The 15,046-nt window shown below is 40.8% G+C and overlaps 1 protein-coding gene across 2 annotated transcripts in view; it reads left to right on the top strand.

Moving 5' to 3' along the window:
- Positions 1 to 5,882: 5,882 nt before the first annotated feature.
- The window catches only part of RNF144B (ring finger protein 144B), a 46,824-nt gene continuing 37,660 nt past the window's right edge, over positions 5,883 to 15,046 (top strand). The window contains exon 1 of one of the 2 annotated variants that reach the window (XM_003204719.4): positions 5,883 to 6,407. The gene's annotated coding sequence lies outside the window, so the exon portion shown is untranslated. The remainder of the gene's footprint in view (positions 6,408 to 15,046) is intronic. The other variant, XM_010708310.3, reaches the window with a different exon arrangement.

Below are 15,046 nucleotides of genomic sequence, written 5' to 3'. Positions count from 1 at the left end.
AAAAAAAAAAGGCAGGTTAAAAGCATGTATATTTAATAAACTGATTTAGCTCTTGGAAGTGGCAAAAGCATAGACTTAAATACTCCCAAATAATTACACAGCACCTGAAAAAAAATCCTTATGTCAACATTGTGGTTGTTTTTGAGTTCCCATTATATCCTAACTTTGGGATTGTTGAATTTAACAACCTCTTGCACAGTGGCACACGCTGAAGATGTTCTTTCAAGGAGATCATTGTAACTGCTCTCTTCTCTGCTTTGAATTTATTGAAGGGTAAGTTCATGTCATACTTAAATACTAAAGGAAGGTACGAATCAGTGGTATGCTCTAGCTCTGCATGTTAGTCCTGCCTGCTAGCTGTCTAGGGAACACAGCCCTGTCATTGGCTGTAATAGCCATAAAGGTAGGTGCCTCAATCTTATCTCATCTCTGACTTTCCTGTCCATGACTCCAGAAATTATAGTTAAAGCAGTAAGGTCTGAGCTGAAATGTATTATTAAGCTTCCACATTCCCCCTCTCTCACCTTTTGCCTCCCACCAGAGATAGAGCCACGCCAGGCTAAGGCAAAGCCTTCACCCAGGAGGGTTGGAGGTTGAAAGGAATAAAGCTGTCTTTTAATATTTCCAAAATAGGGCAGCTAAGAGCTTGAGGCAGGACAGAAAAAAACATTAGAAATGGAGAAGCTAAAACAGCAGGCACATTTTTTTCTTGTGACAAGGACAGGTTGGTGACCTGTTCTGTTACAGAGAAAGTTTCCTGTGTTAGCTGCCAGTGTGGTTTTTCCCTTTCAGTTTTTAAACTGATTCCAGTATCTGGAATCATTGTAATTCTAGGTACGTTACCAAAACGCGTGGTTAAAAGTCAACAAAATGTGTCACTTTGGGCACGTGGTCAAAAGGAAAAATGTCTGTGCATGTCCGTTCCATGCTCTGAAGCTGCTTCCGAGCATATATGATAGAAAATAAAGTCATTTAATCAAGCCTTGAGTTTTTCCCATGCAATTTTTATATATTCTTGAAAATGTCTTCTTACTTTAAGAAAGAGCAAGACAACTTTGCTGTCTCCTCTTGCATCTATAAACTCTCACCTATTGCCTGATCCTCAGAAGACTCATGCAACTCCATGAGCTGTGAGCTCAAGAGCAAGGCAGGCTGTCTGTTGTTTTTTTTTCCAGCAACTCCTGAGGTAGCATAACAGCTCTTCTTGTTGTATGGAGGGTTGGAGTCTATGTGCACTGCTTTATGAGCCAATGACTGGCTCGTTCTCTTCTCTTGCCAGAGGAGAAGGTCAAGGGGAAGGATGATGATGGCCCTATGGGTAAAATACTCTTACTGCTTGCCAGTCCCAAGAAGACTGGTTGCACTAACACTCCAGAAACGTGCTGTCAAAGCCATCAGCCTTAACATGTAAACCAAGATTTCTGAGCACCCCAACCACAGCTGTCCCAGATGGGTAAAGCAGGCTGTCTTTGTGCTGTTTTCTGCTGAGGCTGTGTTTCTTTCATCTAGCACTCAACTTTGTGAAAGAGATGTTGTTGGATTTTGTTAGGAGATGGTCTGCTGTGCCAACGTATTTTAATGATTTGCATTTTGCTTTATTCATAGAGCAAGATGACTGCAAGTTACCTTACCCCTTTTTTGTGACTGTCTGAGACAAATCCATCTGCTTTCAGATCATGATGATTGTAAATGTTCAGTAGAGAGTGCAGCATCGCACTCACTTTTTTTACTTGAAAATAAAAAGCTCTTTAGATTTATACTTACTATTCTTTTAAAATAATTTAACTCTGTTTATTTCACTTCACTACAAAACACCAAATACTAAAGTTTTAGTATCTTTTAGCTGAGGGGAGTAACAAAGATTTCAAGCCTGGAGTGCTTGTTGGAGTGTGACTTGCATACCAAGTCAGATCTGTAGAATGATAGGGTTATTTAAACAAGAAAAGGTGTGATCCTGGTTTTCTTGCACCTATTCTGAGAAAATCTTGTCTGCACTCAAAATACTACATAGCTCTGGGGGTTTGCACTAACATTTAATTTCTAGCATCGTTTCTGTGATTTCATAAATATATAGAATAGAGATATATATATCACTATATATAAGTTATATAGAGTTATATAGAGAGAATATATATAGAATAGAGATTCTTTTTGTCAAGTATGAACTCCATGAAGCTAGCACAAATGACTTTTGAGGGCAGAATGCCCCTTTAAGATTGGTCCCATTGAAGAAAACTGTCCTTAGCCCATGACATCAGGGTGTCACGCTTGTAAATTCCAGATAATATGTATACCTACTGTGCAAAGTCCTGTTTTGTTTTCAGCATTGGTTATGTTACACATCAGTATCTGTTCTGCTTGTGAAACTGTATCTCTTGCATAGATATATACAAATACTGTTGTTTGTGTGTAGGAAAACAGATAATTGGCATGCACACCAATAAGAAATAAGAAAGTTTTTTACACAACCTGTTTTTACTTTGCATCTATGGAAAGCAATTATTTTTCAGAATATTTCTTATTAGTTGAAAAACTGTGAATGAGAGTAGTGACAATTTGTTGGGTTTTTTTTTTTTTTCCTCACGGGCTAATTCTGATGCCTTATCTCCAATTATATAGGTCATTCCAAAAGTAATGCCTCCTGTTTATTTCCATGGAAACTCCAACAGCTACGTAGATCACAATAACACTGTTTGATAAAGCAAATTCTCAGCTACAGAACACTTTTTTTCAACATAATCATCACCATTAGCTGAGCGTTTTCACCAGTGATGAACAAGAGCCTGCATGCTGTGCTAGTAACAATCTGCACCAGCAGTGCTGACCTGCTGGCACTATCTCCATGCTGAAATGTACCACCCACCACCTCACTGTGCTCACATCCACTGTTTGCTCTCCATAAGCATTCAGTAAGCACAGATGAATGCCAATAGGTGTCATTTTTTTCCACAGGGAAATTCAATTCCACACCTTTGCTTCATCTTCACTTCCATTTCAGATGCCTGCTCCTCTGTTGCCATCTGTCACGTGGTAACAAAATGTAATGGGATATTGGCAGGAAAGTTCAACCTTTACTGCCATACCACCAACGTGAGCCTATGGCATTGTGGGCCAACACAATAAAACAAGAGGCATTACTTTTGGTGCAGCCTTCATATAACAAAACTGTTAGTTTTACACTAACTCAGTGTTTTCAGTTGCTGTTAAAAGTATTCCTTTTGTGGCACGTGGGAGACCATTGCAGGGGTCAAACTACTACTTTTTTACCCAACTATGTCATAAATTAATTAGTAATTTTGTTAACACCAATGTGGCTTAGTCATTTTGTAAGCATTTCAAGTAGCTGCAAGGATGACACAGCAACGTTAGTAATTAACTTTTCTCTCCGTCTGGCTGTTAAATGAAAATACACTGTGAGGCTGTGATTTGGCATGTGTCATCGCAGAGACTCGTAGATTCCCCCACCTCTCTGCCATAAGTGTCTGTTAAAAGCATGCAGAAAATTAATCGGATTCTCTCCTGTTTGTGCCTTGTGCTACTGTTCATTGAGGAAGAAATGAAAAAGAAACGGTGTGAGGGTTCAGAATCTGCCACGACTGGCATTGTGAGACATTCCCTACTTGTGTTTTTTATTGGTTGGCTCAAAAAGGAAATCAGTCAATCTGAGTTAAGAGATGTAGGCATTTCAGCTGGATAGAAATTTCAGCATGACTCATAACACTTTACACAATTAACTTGCCAAGAAAATGTGCTTCTATAAAACTGTGAAGCACTTGGGCTTGAAGTGCAGCTGGAAGAAAAATCATTTTGATAGAAGAGTTCATAACAGTCCAGCTGAGGACTTGCGGCGGCGGTGGTGGAAAGAATCATCAGCATTGATCATCTCAAATCCTTCTAGCTTTAGTTCAGGCACAGTGCCATGGCACCTTCAGCTCTCCTTTGCCATAAAGATCCAGGATAGGCAGCAAACACAGAACTGAAGACAGAAGCTTGGGAATACCAGCTGCCCACAGAGCTTCAGGAAATGACTGTCCTCCATATAGTCACAGGGACCACCGTTTAGGATTTGCTATTCTCCAAGTGCAATGATTGGTATGATGGCATCTTAACATTTTCCAGAAAATTAAGTGTCTTGAGGAACTCTCCTGATGTTTCTCACCAATTTTGTGAAGTTTAAGGGAAATCTGTAGTAAGCAGTTTTGCACGTAACTTTCATGCAAAGCTATACTGAGTCGGAAACCGAATAAAAAATACGATGTGATTTTTGCAACTGAAGCTTTCAGAATTTATCCGCGTTTTAATGGACTAAACTAGTTTTGTTAATTTAGAAGAACAGCTCCCCAGATACAAGCAGGACTAATCATATATTTGAAAAGATGATTTGCCTTTACTTGCAGTTGTTTTCCTTGGTCGGCAGAGGCCAACTAACCAAGTGAAGCTTGGTTAGCCTTACTGTGCCAGCAGAGGGTACCAACCAGATGCCACTGTGGTCTGCTCCCCCACTCTACTTCTGGACCCATCACCCTATTATTTTCCCTGCACCTGCAAGAATGACTTGACTTCTTCATCCTCCCCCTCGCCACTTTCCTCCTTGAGATAACTGTCCTTTTACTGTTGATGTGCTGTAACGCTGGGCACGGGAGCTGAGCAAGTGGAGTTTTCTTGCTGCACTTCATCTGTTGCCTAATGAGTACCTGTGTGATGAGACACAGTAGCAAAGGTGGCGGCTGCAGGAAGAAAATACAGGAGCTGGAATGGAGAGAGGGAGAAGAGAGGGGATGTAGTGAAAAATTGGTAGGGGCTTAAGCAATTTCATATTAGAACAGAAGATGGAGGATAAAAAACTAATCACTGTAGAGCACTCCTTTTCAGTTATGAACTTAGACACAGAATTCCACATTTTCATGACTGCTCTGCAGCCCAAAAAGTAGGTCTGAATCCCAAGTGTTTGTTGAGTACTGCCTGGGATTGGTGACTGCTGAGGATAAGGTATTACTGCTATAAAGTGCTCTACTTGCTTAAGTGGCGAGGTTTGTGGTGTGGCTCTAGGCTGCCCGATCCAACTGATGAATGCTGTAGGATCAGTGTGGTCCCACATGCTGGAGTGGCTGGACACTATTCCCTTCCTGTACAGCGAAAAGAATTACACTGATGTCAAATTGAGAGAGTTTGTGCTCATTCCAAAGGGGAAAGAGTGAATGTTAATTCAAACAAAGTTGTAATGTGGAGGTGTGAGGAATCTGAATTAGAGCTATGCAATCTTTCTGCCTTCTCCTTAAATTCACCTGATGCAGTATAATTGTCTGAAAACAGGTAAAAGCACAGCTATGAGCTTCTGCAAACCCCTGAAGAAATGCCTGTACCTCAGCGTTCACAGCAAAGTATTGAAGGCAAAATGCCAGCAAGAATTGCATGAAGTACAAAGTAAACTTGTTTCGTAATTTAAAGAAAATTATAGATTAGCATCTCTACTTGCTTCTCCCCCTGTTTTTCTGCACCCGCTGCACTCTAGTGTGTCTGTACTTCATATTTGTGGGTGTGGTACATTTCCTACAGCAGGAAAATTTTTTGGGAGCTTGGTGCTTCCTCCTGCTTCTTTGCACCCACAGGATTAGAATACAGAACTGCAGTATTTCCCACCCCTCTTGCACACAAGCAGTCTTTTAAAGTGTCAAAATGTAGTCTTGTGAGCACAAGCATCATTGCTAAGCACTTGGATTTGAAACCACACTGTTTCTACTGAGTTTAGATTTTTTGCTTGTGAAGAAATCACTTTTAGCCCACGTTTCTCACAGGTGGAGATAAGCAGAAGTTGCGGTGTTGAAGGCATCATCCTCCGGTAGTGGGTACAAATGGGACGGACTGCTATCGTGAAACAGGTTAAATGGCAATGGGCTGTCGCATCTATTGCGTTACCTCCTTCAGTTTTATCTCGCTGGGGCACAGATGGGAGTTAAGAGCAGCACGGTTATCCAGATAAGAACGTAGGATATGCATTGGCTGGAATCTGACAGGGTTGAAGTAATCACCTGCCGCTGAATTGAGACTCAGATGGGAAGTAGGAAGTGCTGTGCTCAAGCTTCCTGTATAAATAAATGCAGCTTTCCCACAGCTACTGCATACAAGCTGTGACGTGCTTTTAAGATATAATGGCAGCATGCTCTTAATAGCAGGGAGGGGATTATTTATCGGAGTGGCAAAGGAACCGAGAGGCAAGTCCTTCTGCAGTCCTACGAAGTGCACAGCTGTCAGATACACGGAGAAGAGAAAGGGTGTGTGAGAGGAATCTGTCTCTGCTTCTGATTGCAAGCTGCAGTGGCTGTGACATGATTCTTGGGAGCGCTGGAGTGTAAGTGAAGCTATTGAAAAGTCAAACAGCTGGGACTGAATACTACTCTCCTTTCAAGGTATGTTGGAATACAGCTTTCTGCCTATTTTTCCATTATGAGCAAAAGATAATTAAAAAAGCAGAAAACCAAAGATTGCTTATAATGGAAGAAAACAGAAAAGGCTTTGTTAATAGACAAAGTAAGAAACAGAATGATTAAAGGGCTAGAATAAATGTTACTTGTGGTTTAGTTAAAATCTAACCGTGTGGTGCTTAGAACTGAGGCAAAAAGGAAATCTTGGAGTCTGGATGATTAAAGATACAGAAAATTAGACCTCAAGTACTTGCCAGAAAGGTGAAATTACTTCTGTCAGTGTAACTTTTAAAGGAATATGTGTATGAGGGGGTTGAAAATGCTGCAGTTTCAGAACATACAGCTGTGTGGAAAGCAATTGCTAAGATGGCATACTATGTCATATATCTGTTCTAGCTTAAACACAAGCACTCACTTCGTACTGAAGACATAACAGCTTGGGCTGAGGGAGTCTGAATTTAAAATTTAGATTTCCTTCTGATTTAAAGCCATTTCTTATGTCCCAGTATTGTGCAGCTGGTGTCATGAAGGAAAAATATTCTGATCTATGTTCTAAGTGTTAATGTACACTTGTAATCTGCTTGGGGTCGTCGTTTTTTAGGTAAGCACTTAGCAAACATGCAATACCTTGATTTCCTAGTAGGTATTATTTCTTTCTCCCCTCTCCCCCCCCAACTAAGAACAGGGAATAGCATTTACTGGTATGGCACTGCTTTCTCTTTTTCTTTGTAGAGCTTTCCCAGTACAAAGCTTCTTCAGTAATGATGTTTCACTGTGACTTACAGTAAGTCTGTATTTTCTGTAGTAAGAAGGCACTCTGCTCCTAACTGTCTGTATCAAATATCCTCCTTCAGAGAGCAGTATAAGTAGTAAAATATTTAGGATGATGATAGTTAAGGAAACATCGCAGGCTGACTCCCATCCCCTTGGTAAATGCGAATGCTTTTAAGAAACACATTTTAGCAGCTAGAGAGGCTGTGGCTGAAATGCCCCTGTGCAGCCTTGCAGCCGGCTGTGAGCAGGCACAGCAACGTGATATGTTTGGCTGCCCTCAGCCTCAAGGGCAAGTGATCTTGGTTAAGGACAAGCACTGTGTTTGGAATACCAATATTTCTGGAAACAGAAGTTTCAAAATGCTGTCCTTAAATATTTTCCAAAACAAATAAATCGGCCTGATTCTCCTGCCGTTTAGGACTTGTCTGTGCCTGAAAATGAGTGGGTGTACGGGTTGTTGTCATAGCATGAAAGTGGCGGAAGCCCTTCTCATGGTGAACGTGGGCTATTTTGGAAAAAATACAGTATGTTGATAAGGGGATGGCCGTAGTTATGATACTGAAAGTAGTGCTTTAGGAAGAACGTGTTTGCAGAGCATCTAAAGCTATGGTAAACTGGGAGGTATTCCTTCAGAATAAACTGGAGCAATTCCACAGCCAAGTCAGTATGACAAGAATCAGACTTGTTTTCTCCCATGCATCTTAACTGTGCAATGAGGATATTTAAAACAGTGTTGTCTGCTCACAGAAGAACATGGAAACCTGCCTACACTTCATGTAGGAGCAGCATTTGGCAACTTGATAGAGTTTCCTTTCCCCGTGTTGTACTATATCCCGTGTGCTCCTTCCATTAGTCATTCTTCTTTCCTGCAAATAGTGGTATTTTGGTGATTGTGCTTGAGCAGAGCGTAAGTGAATAATATAAATAGCCAACAATATGGAAATGTTCCTCTCTAGCTGGGTTTTTAGGTTACGCTGTATTCTCTAAAAGCTTCAGAAGTTTTCTGAAAACAAATAAACATCATGGAAGAGATTATTTGACCTTTCTTTTTTTGCTGGAGGAAGAAAGCATCTACTTGACCTTAATAACATCTTCAGTTTAAAATGCAACTATGGAAAGCAGCAAGTGAATTAACAGAAAAACAAGCAGCACTAATACTTAACCAGGTTCCCAGTTCATTGGTATACCACTGAAAGTGTTTGTTATACGAGTCTGAGTCTTGTGCCTGTAACCTGCTCTGTCCTGACCTTTCAGGGATTTTTAGTAGTGAGACCCAGTGGATATTGCTTTGATGTGTGGTTTTTAAAAAAAAAAAGGGCAACAGACTTGCTGTGCCTCTTTGTGAGTGAGGGAGTTTTCTTGAATATACCTGAAATTATGCACTGCAGATAGATTGCACATATCAGACCCATAAATATCTCCCAGACTGGTAGTATTGTGAAATCTGAGACTGTAATTACATCTCTAGGCCCATGGATCACAAGCACACATAACAAAATACCATGGCAAGCTGCCAGCGTCACTGTTAACTGAGTCCAATGGACCTCCTTGCATGTACCCAAGCATACGCTGCCTTCAGATTTGTGAGGCTGAACCTTTTTCCTCTGCCTACTTGCTGAAAGGTGACCACAGTTCCCTTCTTTCCCCTTGGCTTCCCTGTGCCAAAGCCCAGTCCTGCGTAATGCACTTCACAAATTCCCTTCGTGACCCAACAGCCAGGAATAGCCTTACATTCATTCCATCTCAAAATTAATCATCTTTTTGTTTGTGAAGGGTAACATGGAACAAAACCAAAAAGATCATAAGGGAAAGATAGCAACGTTAGTCAGCTCAGCCTCTATCATTTTGTATTTCTGCTGAAGCACAGCTGAGCTTCAGTGCTCAACTCTGAGCCTTGACAGAGAGAAGTACAGGTCTGAGGGCCATCGTACACAGCAAATTTACCCAGTCCTCAACAAATATTTACAGAGGTGCTTGTGCCAAATAGCATTGTGCTGATCAGTAGAAAAATAGTGTTCAGTAATCTTTCTGTGTCTTTTCTAAATAGTTTCAACTCAGTGGGAATGGAGTGGGCATTGCATTCACAAAGTAGATCATTGCTAGCAGTTCTTAAAACATTAATAATAAAAAAAATAAAGTATCTCAAATTACACTTCCCACTTCAGTTGGACTTCCCCAACTTCTCTTCTTCCAGGGAGGAGCAGAGATGCTGAGTGGAAATTTCAGTACCTGAGATCATGACTTGGTTAACTGCATTATAAACACACTTTCAAATAAAGGTGGCTATACAAAAAAAATATTTTGTTGCTGCTGTTTCCTAGGTATCTTGGTATGTGTAGATACTTGCACACAATTTGTTCTCCATATCTGGTTCCTTTTATTCTATTTTAATAAAGAAATAAGATTATGGATTGCCCCAGATCTGTGTGGGTTTTTTTACTGTGTTTCTAGGGAAATCTCAGCCTCCAAGGGAAAATCCACTGTTTAAGCACAGGAACAAAATGGTGTTTTAGTTAGAAATGCTATCAAGTGGTCTGATTCTTTGAATGTCCTTGGTGCCTGCAAGTACAGTTTTGACTTCGCTGGAGTTTAGGCCATTCTGTGAGCATCCTTGAGCCTCTTCTTTCTGAGTAGGTCAACATCTCTATTGTCCATCTAGTGCTAGGCACAGCAACTGGGGCCATGGAAGTCAGACTTGAGAGAATGCTTAGCTCCTCTCAAGTGAGGTAGTCCCAGACACGCTTTAGTCAAAAGGCAATTTGTTTAAATTATGTTTGTATGAAACCTAATGAGAAATTTTGTATTCTTCTGACAGACTTCAAAGGCCATAAATAAGGGCAGTTGAATGAGTTGGAGTGGGACTGAACTCCAGAACTGTGACTTGATATGTTTAGGTTTTGGTCTGGATGTGCTGATCATGGAAATCGCAGTCAACATTCTACTGTGAAAGATTCCAGCTTGTGCATGTGGTTTTATACATGATAGAACACATCTCTTGTATGGATTTTCTTCTGCATTAGAAGTTGTTGTAGACACAGCAGTTAGGGGGAGTTGTTCTATGTGCTTTTTGTCTGATGGAGAGACAAGGGGTGCTGATCAGGAGACAAACAGTACAAAATTACTTCTAACTAGAAGGGAAAAAAACCATTTTACTGTCATGCTCATGTTCCTCCTCTTTAATTGAGAATGTTGCTATTTGTCTGTGTCTGTTGCAAGCTTTTCTGCCTTTCACTTTGCTATAATAATGAGGAGGGAAGGAAGAGCATAAGACATGAGTCATTCAAAGCGTGGACTCTGCCTAGGTCTGCAACAGAAGCTTTGATATTCATGCTTGCGTACACAAAATATTGTATCCTCAGACTGTCAATGAGAAAATGTGCAGATCTGAAATCCTTCACATGCTCTGTTTGCAAAAAGGAAGAATATATAGCAATAGAAGAGCTGTCTCCCTATGTTCAGGGGTTTAAAGAGGTCCCTGATGGCTACCTACACTTGCACTTTTGTGTACTGTGTATCAGTGTGGCTTAGGGGTGAACTCCTTGCTGATGAATATACAGCTAGAGATCACTCAAAATTGAGTGCTGTAAAACCCCATGTACATAGAAGGAAAAACACATTTTATGACAGCTAGCATATAGGCTAATCGTTTGCATGCAAAGAAAATTCTGAGATCAACTAGAAGCTGTGATGTACAGGCTGACACTGGATATGTTTGAAGTGTATGTAGGAACGTTCATGCGTTCTGGCTCTTCTTAATTTTGGAAGCATTCAGGTGGGTGGATGTGGGGAGAAGATGAAGGAAAACAAGCTGCTATCCCCTGCCCCTTCACCCCCCTCCAAAAAAAAAAAAAAAGTAAAAAAGGTTACAGAGATGTAGTCAGTGGGGGGGGAGGGGGAAAAAAAAGCTGACCCTGTGGGCTGCCTAGCAGTGCACTCACTTGAAATTTCTCAAGCAGGAAAATCTGAAGTAATCTCTGATCCTGGAACCTGTCCCGGTGGAGTTTCCCCAGTTTAGGACTAAGATAACATACAGAGGGCCAGCAATAACTTGCTCCGTGAAGTTTCACACAGTGGAGAAAATGCAATCTTGAGCCTTTCACACCTCTTCACATTTGTGCTGATGGGTTCAGGGGTGAGTCTTCATCACACTCTCTAGGGAGGGTTTGTGGGAAAGAAAATCATGCCCTTTGCCTAGAGTGGAGTAAATGTATGTAACGTTTAGCTAATGCTGCTTTAAGGATGTGTGTTTTTTATACTGGCCACCGTTTTTATTGCAAACACTCAAGTAGTCAACATGGTTTGACCAACTTCAAACCCCTTGTTGACATAGCCTCTCTCTTTTGGGCATATTGGGCCAACAAATGAAAGAAACAGGCTCTTGTGGGGAGAGGAGTAAAGAAGGAGTTGAGATGTCTTCCCATATTTCCTTTTCTTAATTATTTAACAGAGATGACGGAAGACCTTTTTGAAGGGCATGATCATAATTAAGGCCATCCACCGGAAAGGTATCTTTGAAAGATTTTAGAAGATTGTCATGCTATAGTATAGCAAGGCCATGAGGTCTGTCAGAGCTGTGTTATTAGATGTACATTGTTTGGAGTGTGTGGGAGGTTTTGGAAGGGCAGCTTTTAACTATCACTAGTTGCTTATCTGCGCATTCATGAACAGACCTGCTGGAGCCATTGGCAGCATTTTCATTGTCAGGGCCTTGACTTTCTGGATAGGGTAATGTAGGGACCAGCCAGTCAGATACTAAGGTTCTTAAGGCTGAGACCTGTGTTTACAGCTTTCTGTTCTCCTTTGAAATTATTTCAGTAATGAAAGTTGAAATTTGGAATTTAAGTGAGGGAATGCAACTGAATGAAAAGAGGAAGAGCAAATGTGGACATTGAGAGAACTAGGAGAGAGAAGCTCAGACAGGGATGCTACAGGAGCTTCTTTCCCTTTCTTGCCTCTGCATATCTGGCTGGAGCTGTACTGCTCTCTGTCCTTCCCTCACCTCCTCTTGCAGCTGACTTTGGTAGGGTTTGATCATTGAGGACCTGGCAGAGATTTCAGGATACACTCCAATGAGATTAATAACCAGTTATGAAAAGAAGTGTCAGTTACTTCAATGAATGCAAGTGTTCGTTGCAAAACAAGGCTGCTCGCATATTAGGTTCCCAAACCTCCTCTATTACTTCTTAATGACTCTGAATTATTTCTTATCAAACTACAGCACAGTGAGTACTTTCTCGTGTTGTTTTCTTAAAGTGTTGTATTAACTATTGTGACTCCCCCAGGTTGTAATCTTCAGACTAGATCTCAGTCTTTGATGCCTGTTACCCTTCCCAACGTTCTAAGTCACTGAGACATTCTTTGGTTGAAGGTAGTTTTCAATCCTTTATTGTTTTTATCTTAGTTATCTTGAACAGCATGTTTTATTTAGAATAATACGCAGCATATTTGACTGAAAGATTAGATAGAGGGCAAACTAAACCTTCGTTGTGTTTCGTTTTACTTGCTGAGCAGGCACACAAAAATTGTAAAAGGAAAACAAACTTGTACTTTGATTGTCCTTTTGATGTAATTCCAAATTTGTGTGAAAGAATTTTTTTGATGCTCACAGTAAGCAAGATGGCAGGACCATAATCTTTCAAGTTTCTTGGCCTCACAGAATGAAATGACTGAGATGTTAAAGGTATCATCTTGTTGCAAGCTCTGAAAAGAAACCATTACTCAGATCATCTCTTCTAAAAATAAATAAGTAAACAGATGCTATTTTCTCAATATATGATGTTTAGTTGATTTTTTCAGTATGCAGCGTTCCTACAGAGCTCAATGGAAGATCTCTTTCATTGTTTTGCTCAGCTCAGGTGTTTTTTGCCTACTGGAAAATTCTACATGCTTGCCTTGGCACTAACAAGTGTTTTGCTGTCACCTTCAAGGCCTGGCTGTGAGTCGTGTCCCTACTTGCCTTGGATTGCCTGCTTTGCAGTCGGACGCTACTCCCTGCACGCAGCCTTGGCTGCTCTGAAGGAACAGTCTGCAGCCAGAGGAGCCCAACAGCTCACTGATTTTCTTCTTAGAAGAGAATTTGCTATGACCAAACAGATGTAGTCGGCCCCTCTGTCGAATACAGTTCTACTGCTTTAACATCGTGAATTTACAAATACCTTCTGAAAATCCTTGACCTTAGAATAGGCCAATGTCACAAATATCTTCTGAAAACATCCTATCTGGACTGTAAACATCTCATTTCAAGGATTTAATGTATCCCAAGGTTTTGTTATCAAGTTAACAAAAATTAAACCTTTTTTTTTTTTTTCTGTGTCAAAGGCAAATTGTTGCATTTGACTTCCTATTCCTGTTTTGGCTGAGCCAAACAGCTAGCCAAGTTATCAACCCACTTGACATCCCAAGGGTTCTATTCCTTTTTACTTACTATGTTGTGGTTACCAAAAACCCTCACGTGATCAAAAAGGAAGATCTATCATTTGCCTTTGACATTAATGTCATGAAGAGTGGGTTTTTTTTTAGTAGTGGTATATTACCTCTTGTCAACAGGAAATTCAAAATAAAGTATGCCAAACTAGTTAGAATGGAAACTCCTTGTAGCTTAGCATTGGCAGAGATTGCATAGTATCATTAAGAATAGGGAGTGTCATTTAAATAAGCTTTGGAGTCTAATCTTGCGTTGGTCGCTAATAGTTGAAATTCTAGTTGGCACGAGTTTGTTATTCTGATGTGTTTTGGAAATACTTGGAAATGTTTGATGCCGCATTCACAAGTGCTTTTGTCTAGCTGCAGTTTGTGCTGTTTGAATTCAGCTTCACAATGTGAAGGGTGAGCGTGAAACTTAAGGTGAGTCTTGCTACTAACAAGCTGCAGGACCAGATATATTGCCATGGCTTGCTGTGGGCATCCTGAAGCATCATGCTGCTTAGGCAGAGCAAGCTCAGTTCATCTGGGTCACCCTAAATTGCTTGCCTGCAGGCCTCCAGCACCTGAATCACAGAATCATACAATATAATGAGTTGGGAGGGACCCACAAAGACTACCAAGTCCAAGTCCTGACTCCACATAAAACCACCCAAAATTCAAACCATATGTTTTACAGTATTATCCAACGTGGAGTGCTTTGACCACTGTCCAGGAGAGTCTGACCACCCTCTGATGAAGAGCTTTTTTCTAGTAGCTAGGCTGAGCCTCCCCTGCTGGCTTAGGCCAGTAGATGTGATGTGGGGAGCTTGCTTCCTAGCCTGGCAGTGTTGATGGAGCTGTCTCCTCAGCATCTGTACCATCCTTGTTCCAGCAGAACAGGATGAAGGTGGTGGCTTCTGCAATGCAGTGATCTGACATCATCCCCCCAGAAAGGTTTGCTTTTGTTCTCATGGGGTCAGTGAGTTTTGCAGTTGCGTGGCTCCTGACTGTAACGAGGAGAGAGGAAGATCAGAATTCTGCATTATTTCTTTTTCAGTTCTTTAGAAGTGATTGGGAAGTATTACAGTGTTACAACACAGTATTACAGTAGAGATAGTGTTACTGAACAACTGTGCCTTCAAAGGGCTGTGGAGTGTAATGATTTACATATGCTCTAATGATCTTTTGATTTACTAGAATAATTTGAAACTTTTGAGTTTGTGTGGGATTTGAGAAACTTCAATATGTGCTTTAGGCATCCTAAAATGCTAGTATAAAAATACCTTACAGGAAGCAGGATGATATTCTGAGTTAGTGCATTCTGTCCCTTACTTTTGTGTGTGTGTGAGAGAGGCTTCCCACTCAGTATATCCTTTACAAAATATTTCATATATTTATGTTCTGGTTGCTAGCTTGGTATGATGATACTCTATGCAGCCAGTACTTCT

The sequence above is a fragment of the Meleagris gallopavo genome, chromosome 3 (assembly GCF_000146605.3).
Source record: "Meleagris gallopavo isolate NT-WF06-2002-E0010 breed Aviagen turkey brand Nicholas breeding stock chromosome 3, Turkey_5.1, whole genome shotgun sequence".
NCBI lineage: Eukaryota > Metazoa > Chordata > Aves > Galliformes > Phasianidae > Meleagris > Meleagris gallopavo.
This window is presented reverse-complemented; position numbering and strand designations above follow the sequence as displayed.